Source organism: Heterocephalus glaber, unplaced genomic scaffold (genome assembly GCF_053883595.1).
Source record: "Heterocephalus glaber isolate CG9 unplaced genomic scaffold, H.glaber_assembly_v1.0 deba00001600, whole genome shotgun sequence".
Classification (NCBI taxonomy): domain Eukaryota; kingdom Metazoa; phylum Chordata; class Mammalia; order Rodentia; family Bathyergidae; genus Heterocephalus; species Heterocephalus glaber.
This window is the reverse complement of record NW_028258372.1, coordinates 9,052,480-9,060,871: the sequence shown is the minus strand read 5'-3', so window position 1 is coordinate 9,060,871 and position 8,392 is coordinate 9,052,480. Positions and strand designations below refer to the sequence as shown.

The following is an 8,392-nucleotide window of genomic DNA, read 5'->3' as shown; positions in this document are numbered from 1 at the left end:
GATTCCTTAGGACATAATTTTCATCACACCCAAAAGTTGTAATATTATTTAATGAATGTCCCAGCACATGTGAAAGTGAGCTCTTTTTTTTTTGCTTAATAAGGCCAAGAAATAGTAATGGTTTATGCTTGTTAGGGTTGACAGGTAAAATATAGAATACTCAACTCAATTTGAACTTCAGACAGAAAACATAATTTTTTAGTATAGCTATGTCCAGAATGCTGCATGATACATAGAGTAAAAAAAGGGAAAAATGCTGTTTTCTTAAAATTGAAATTTAACTGAGTAGCCCATACTTTTTTTTTATTCATTAAGTTTATTGGTACATTTTAGGTATACAATACGATGATATTCATAATTGGGAATTTGTACCTTTACATGATGTATCTTGGTTCTTATGTTTCCTCTGCCCTCCCTTCAATCCTCCACCCCTCCCTATTTACAAAAACTTTGTTTCCATTTTTCCCTTTTCTCATATTTATTCCTTTCCTTTCCTCTAGGACTTCAACTTCCTCTTCTCCTTTGGGCATTATCTTCCTATTTCATATTATCTATTATACATTTTGATCCTTATTTACACTTTCAGTTTCTCACACCAAAGAAACTATTCAGTATTTACACAGGTACGTCCTATTTATTTTACTTAAGAGTAGGGCCTCAATGTGCATCCATTTAGCTATAAATGTTTCTAGTTTCTCATTCTTTATAGTTGAGTAGTACTCCATTTTATAAAAAAAAATACTCACATCTTTATCCAGTCACCAGTTGATGGGCAATTGGGCTGTTTCCAAGTTTTAGATATTACAAACTGTGCCACTATGAGCATGGGTGCACATATATCACTGTGGTAAGATTCTTTTAATTTTGAGGGGGAAGATACCCAGCAGAGGAATAGCTGGGTCAAATGGGACTTCTAATCCTAGTTTTTTGAGTTATCTCCATACTGATTTCCACAGTGGTTGCACCAGTCTGTACTCGCACCAACAGCAGAGAAGGGTTTCTTTTTCCCCACAGCCCCACCAGCATTTGTTATTGGTTAATATCTTGATAGCAGCCATTCTTTCTGGAATGTGGTGGAATCTCAGCATTGTTTTCATTTGTATTTCTCAAATTACCAGTGATGTTGAACATACTTTCATGTTTATTTGCTGTTTCCACTTCTTTGCCTGTTCATTTCAGATGCCCATTTTTGGATTGGGTCTTTACATTTGAGAGGTCTGATTTTTTTTATAGTTCATTATATATTCTACATAGTAGACCTTTGTCTGAGGAGCAGCTGGTAAAAATTTTTTTCCACATTGTGGGTTGTCTTCACTCTGTTAGTGGTTTCTCTTGCTGTGCGGAAGCTTTTTAATGAGATGAGATTCCAGTTGTTGATTCTTTGTGCTAGTTCATATGTGACTGAGGTTTTCTTTCTTTCTTTTTTCCTTTTTTTTTTTTTGGCCAGAAATAATTACCTTTATGGCTGTGTTTTTCATCTTCCATCCATCCATAGATCCTACTCACAGTAATATGAGCCATTATAAATTAACTTTAGCAACTTCTCATGTAAGTTTTGTCTAAGACATGTGGTTTCCTGTTCAATCTCCTCCAGGAAGTTTTCTCATATAAGGTGCTGTCTGAGTTTCAATTAAAGTCCTGTTTAAATCCTGGTCATCAATTTCATAATCTCAATCTTTATCAGACCAATCAGTAAATGTGTTTTTTCATCCATTTATTTCATCTCTTCATCAAATAGAGAATCAAGTTCTTGTTATTGTTCTCCTGAAAGACACTACTGATTTGATCCTTCTTTAGGTATAGGTATTAATTCCTTTAATTTGACTGGGGACAGGCGATGCCTCTTTACTTCTATCCAAGGTTCTGAATCCAAGTCAGGTAAACTGGTAGACAAACCTCTAACCATTGCTTGAAGACTACTTCTTTCAGTATTTTCCTTTGGAATCAAGGGACTTCCAATTCTTGGAGAATTTGGGGCAGACTCTGATTGTGAGCACAAGGCTTAGCCTGATATGAACCCTGGACAATCAATCGGTTGAGACAAATCTGTTTGTGGTGTGATTCATGGAGCAGGGCCTGGGATTGGCCATTTTTCTGGTTCTACCCTTTTTTTCATTTTATCGTCCATAACTTCAACTTCTGTGCTATCCTTCAGTGCCTCTAAGATGAGATTAAGGTTCGTGGTGAGTGCCTGAACACAGCGAAAACCAGCAATCAGAGAAATAGGCAAGAAACCTTGTTCATCCATTTTTCTCTGAAGAAAGAAGTCTCGTTCCAAATTTTCTATACTCAAGGAATATTCAATTTGGAGTTTAATATATTCTTTAAGCAGTGTTTCCTCCACAGGATACAGCTGTACCCCTGTCCCGTCACCATAGTAGCGCATCATACTGGCATTGAATCCCCTCTGAGATGGCTGATCAGTCCTTTCTCCGAGTTCTCCATAACCATACGTATACTCAGAGTCCAGTCGAGGACTGCCTCTTCCTCTTCCCCATCCTCGGCCTCTAAAGGACCCTCGGACAGTGCCACCCTCACTTCTCACACTGGAGACTTCATCTCGATCATCTCTTTTTTCTCTGTCTTGCCTCCAACTTCATGTATCATTTCTCCTATTATTATGTGCTGACTTATTTGCTTCAGTTTGACACCTTGAGTTATTCTGGGATCCAGGTCTTTCTTGGCTGTCTGGCCTGAGATCATCTAATGGAGCGGTACCCACTTGTGCTAGTTAGCTCTGTTTCACTGATTACTTGATTGGGCCTCATCCTCACTCACATTTTCACCAGGACCATTGAATTTTGTTTCCTGGTTTTCTTTACTCTCACTTTTCAACCTTCTGTTCTTTTTCTTTTCTAATTTGTGGCTTCTTACTTCCTTGGCTTAGGATACTCTGAATCCAGTGTTCATTAATTCACTTGGTTTTGGCCAAAGAGCCATATAGCTGAAATCACTGACCTTGTTGGATTTCTTTGTCTTAAGTATTCCTGCTTTTATGGGTTTTGGGGCACTGAGCTCTGCTTCCAGGGTATCGGGCAGGGGTGGTGACAGCTCCATCGTGGCGGGGGGCAGGTGCTGCTACAGCTTTTGGGATCAGGGGTTCTCTTTAGGCGTCAGAGGTTGCGGCTTCTCCTCGGGACCGGCCGTGGCCAACTCCTCCTCGGCGTCCTGGGCCTGTGGACCCCACGGTGGTGGAGGGGTTGAAGTCGGCGGCTCCCCGTCAGAGGAGCCCCCAGAGCTGCGTGCCTTGTGAGCCAGGTGCAGCTCTGGGGGCGGCATGGGCAGAGCCGCCTGAGGCATGCAGCGCCCTAGCACCACAGCCGGAGACCAACTGAGGTTTTCTTCATGAAATCTTTTCCTACACCAGTGTCTTCAAGAGGTCTACCTAATCTGTCTTCCAGCCAGTTTAGTGTTTCTGCTTTAATATTTAGATCTTTGATCCATTTTGATTTTAGTTTAGTGCATGGTGAAAGATATAGGTCTAGTTTTAATCTTTGACAAGTTGAAACCCAATTTTTCCAGCACCATTTATTAAAGAGGCTATCTTTTCTCCAGTGAGGGTGTTTGGCTCCTTTGTCAAAGATGAAGTGGCTGAGTATGTCTGGAGTTATTTCTTTATCTTCTAATCTATTCCACTGATCTTTGGGTCTATTTCTTTGCCAGTATCATGCTGTTTTTATCTCAGTAGCTTTGTAATATAGTTTCAAGTTGGGGATTGTGATACCCCCTACCTTGTCTTTGTTCCCTAGAATTGCTTTTACTATTCTAAGTCTCTTCTTGTTCCAAATGAATTTTTGGATTGTTTTCTCAAGTTCTGTGAAGTATGCTGTTGGAATTTCAATTGGGATTGCATTGAATCTATATAGCAGTTTTTGAAGTATGGTCATTTTCACTATGTTGCTTCTTCCTACCCAGGAACAAGGGATGTCTTTCCATTTTCTTATATCCTCTTCAATCTCTTTTTTCAGAGTGCTATACTTTTCAATGTAGAGGTCTTTTGCTTCCTTTGTTAGATTGATTGCTAGATATTTCACTTTTTTGGATGCTATTGTGAGAGGAATTGTTTTCCTAATTTCCTAATTTCTCTCTCAGTGAGTATGTTATTTGTGTACAAGAAGGCTACTGATTTTTGAGTGTTGATCTAGCTACTTTACTGAATTAGGTTATTAAGTCTAGAAGTCTTTTGTTGGAGTTTTTTGGGTCTTCTATGTAGAGTATCATATAGTCAGAAAATAATGACAGTTTAAATTCTTTGTTTCCTATCTTCATTTTCTTTATTTCTTTCTCTTGTCTAATTGCTGTGGCTAATATTTCTAGAACTATATTGAACAGGAGTGGCAATAGTGGACATCCTTTTCTTGCTCCTGATTTTAGCGTGAAAGATTCCGTTTTTGACTGTTTAGTATGATGTTAGCTGTCAGCTTTTCACAGATAGCCTTTATCAGGTTGAGTTAAAGACCATCTATTCCAATTTTCTGTGGGGTTTTTATGAATGGGTGTTGGATTTTGTCAAATGCTTTTTCTGCATCTATTGAGATGATCAGATAGTTTTTGCCCTTGGCTCTGTTAATATAGTGTATTACATTTATTGACTTGTGTATGTTGAACCATCCCTGGATCCCTGGGATGAATCCCACTTGGCCAGGGTGTATGATCATCTTGAGGATTTGCTACATTCTATTTGCCAGTATCTTATTGATGATTTTTGCATCTATGTTCATTCGTGAGATTGGCTTATAGTTCTCTTTTTTGGTTGAGTCTTTCTCTGCATTTGAGATCAAGGTGATGCTTGCTTCCAGGAATGAATTTGGAAATATTGCTTCCCTTTAAATTTCACCAAAGAGTTTAAACAGTAGTGGCAATAGTTCTTCTCTAAATGTCTTGTAGAATTCAGCAGTGAAGCCATCAGGACCTGGGCTTTATTTGTTAAGCCTGAAACCTCAGCAATGGTGGGAGAATTCTAAAATTGACCCCCATGATTCTACACCCTCATCTCTGGAACCCAGGAGCTGCCACTTCCATGGTCATGTGTTATACACAGCTTTGTAGGCCACAGTTATCTTAAGGTAGGAAGGTTTCTCAGTGAGCCTGAGCTAGGCACATGAGCCTTTAGAAGCAGAGTTTTCTCTGGCTGATAGAAAAGCAGAATGGAGGAGAAAGTCAGAGAAATTTGGAATGTTCACTAGTTCACTAGTACTCCAGGCTCCGTGGCTGGCTTTGAAGATCAAGAAGGCCCAAAGAGAAGGAATGGGGGCAACTTGGAAGAACTAAGGGCAGTCCTTAGCTGACAGCCAGTAAATGAAAAAGGACTTCAGCACCAAAATTGCAAGGACCCAAATTCTGCTGAAACCAGAAAGAGCTTAGAAATGAATTCTTTCCCAGAGCCTCCAGATAAAAACTGAGCCCAGCCAACTTCCTGGTTTTGACCTTTTGATATCTTGTGTATACCACCCAGCTGATCCTGGGTGGACTTTAGACCTAGACAATTGGGAGCTAATATTTTGTGTTGTTTTCAGCTTCTGTGTTTGTGATACTTTTCTAATGCAGAAGGAGAACATGAATACATCTAGTATTTATACACAATTTTTTTTCTCAAAGTACCACACATACATATTTTCAACTTGATTTTCAGATGCTCAAATGGACAGGATGGATCATATTGCAAATCTTTGGATTATATTCACTTATATTCAGACAAATTAATTTTCTTGCCAGAGGTCCTCTAGTTGTAGAAGCACGAATAGAAACCAGGCTACCAGGAAGATTTTTGAAACTAATAAATGTTGAAATGAAATACCTGAATGGAGGCACAGATGTTTATAAAACTTTAGAGGATTTTCTTTATTCCTTTATTCCTTTCTCTTTTCTTTCACTTTCTGGATGTGGAGTCATCCTTTTGAAGAGGGGCTTCCCTTGCTCAGATGTCCAGGACTTTTTTTTTTTTTTTTTGCGGTACTGGGGATCAAACTCAGGACCTTGTGCTTTCGAGGCAGGTGGCGGCACCACTGAGCTAAATCCCCAGCCCCAAGACTACTTTTCTTAAAAAGAGAGCTTTTATAGAGATTGAACACTAAGGAGAAAATCAGCTTGAAAGTCCAAAGTTGAAGGGCTATCAAGTATTAAAGTCTATACACAAATAATGAGCATAATATTTCAAAAATTATTTTGTTACTTTGGTTACAGAGATAGTCAAAATCTTTGTGTGTGTCCAACAGTCCTATCTAAGTAAATTTCAAAAGCAGCCTGCCCCACTTTTCAATCTGTGCTACAGTCGGTGTCTTAAGTTTTCTGGAAAGCCCCATGTGGTAAAGGCTTAGTCCCCAAGGCGATGATACTGGGAGGTGGTGGAACCTTTAAGAGATGGGGTTTTTATGCCATTGGGGGTGTACCCTGGGAAGAAATTGGGGATCCTTGGTCTCTTTCTCTTTCTTTTCATTCTCTAGTCATAAAAGGAACAGTTTTCTCTGTCACATGCTACTGCCATGATATCCTGCTTCACCAAAGCCTAAAAGCAATGGGGTCAACCTATCCTAGCCTAGAGCCTTTAAAACTGTGAGCCAAAATAAATCCTTTCTCTTTCTAAGTTGATTTATCTCAGGTATTTATTTTATTTTATTTTATTTTTATTTTTATTTATTTTTATTTTTTTGGTACCGGGGATCGAACTCAGGTCCTTGAGCTTGCGCAGCAGGCAGCAAAACCACTGAGCTAAATCCCCGGCCCCAATCTCAGGTATTTATTACAATAATGGAAAGTTGGCTAATAGTTTACATCGGTGCATGGCTGAGGACTAGGATTGAGGAGGTGAGCTGCAGCCAATCCTCCAGTCTTTGTGGCATTGAGAACATAATCTGTGTTTCACAGAGAAAGCAGAAAGTCTAGAGCCTGCCTGAGTTGGCCAAGGATTCACCCTGCTCACTTTTGCCTGCCACACCACTGCTCAGCACAGCACATGGCTCAGCCACAGTGTAGCCTGGTGACCCACAGGGGCCACCTCAGGGGGCTCCTCAGAAGGGGGTTCACACCATTTGCCACTACCCAGCTTCCTCTGATTCAACAAGCAAACTTTCTCTACTTCCAAGATCCAGTTCATGATCGAGAGTGTCAATAATTCTTCTTCTATGCTTCTTTGGACCTCATAGTTAAAATCATAAGCTCCAGTGGTCTCAATAACATGGGTTGATATGCTGTATCTAGAATTAACAATCTTTAATTTTTAGAAAGATGCTTAACTTCTCCAAGCCTTAGTTTCCACATTTGTAAAATTGGAATTACACCTAAATTCATAGGGCATTGGGCCAGAATTAAATAATGCACAAATAAGGTTAGTATTATGCCTGGTATATGTTATATTTTTAATGATTGCTATTCACTCTCTTTATTGATATTATTATGACTTTGTTGTAATTATCTGTTCATTGACATTTCTTTCCAATAAGGCAAGGAGCAATTCTGGAGAGCAAGATTTCTGTGAATTTCCCTTAGCATTTGTCCTGATATCTGGAACATTATAAGCCATCAATAATTGTTGCTAAATAAATGGATCTATAAATCAACAACTGCTTTGAAGTTTCTCCTCTGGAAAATATGTTTATATGTATTTTTTAAAAAGGGAAAATATGCAGTGGGTTGGGGTAAGGCCAGAGGTTTTCTTGTTGTCATTTTTTTCTTTAAATACAAGTCCGAGACATCACATCATCAGAATCCACAAGAACTTCAAGAAAAAGGATTTGATGGCATGCCTTCTAGATATATCACATTAAGTGACAGAAAGCCAGCTGCATTCCCTCTTATCCCTGTTTACAGTGGCATTGTGCTGACCAGCTGTGGCAACTGCCCTGTCCAATGCCTTTTTTTTTTTTTGGTACCAGGGATCTAAATCAGGACCTTGCACTTGCAAGACAGGAGGCAGAACCACTGAGCTAAATCCCTGGCCCTCTCCAATGCCTTTTTTGCCTTCTCTTTGCCCAAAGTCTGTTTCCCTAATTTTATCTCCACCGCCAACACAAGAAAAATTGCTGCCAAATTCCAGGCCTTGTGGACATGCCAGCATGGTGTTAGCTGATATTTTGCCTGAGGTATTGGAGCCATGTGGGTGCACTTGAACAACAGGAAAGCCAAAATGATTCTCAAAAGATTCCAGAAATTACTTTTGGAAGCACATTTTAAAATTTTCAAATTGTATGTAGGTGCAATAAGAAAAGCCTGCAAGCATGTGCACCCATCTTCAGAGTTAGTCTCTCTCATGTCAAGTGTGTGCTTGTGACAGGGCTTATGGTTTCCAAGTGTCTGGTCTGATGTCCTAAATTATGTGTGTCACCACACATTTCTACATACTTCAGTGCAGTTTTCTGTTCTACATCATTATCCTTAGAAAGTACTTTTACATGTT

General features: G+C 39.4%; 1 pseudogene; it reads right to left on the bottom strand.

The window, feature by feature from the left end:
- Positions 1-1,906: 1,906 nt before the first annotated feature.
- On the bottom strand, positions 1,907-7,093 carry LOC101713135 (la-related protein 1B pseudogene; annotated as a pseudogene).
- Positions 7,094-8,392: the final 1,299 nt, after the last annotated feature.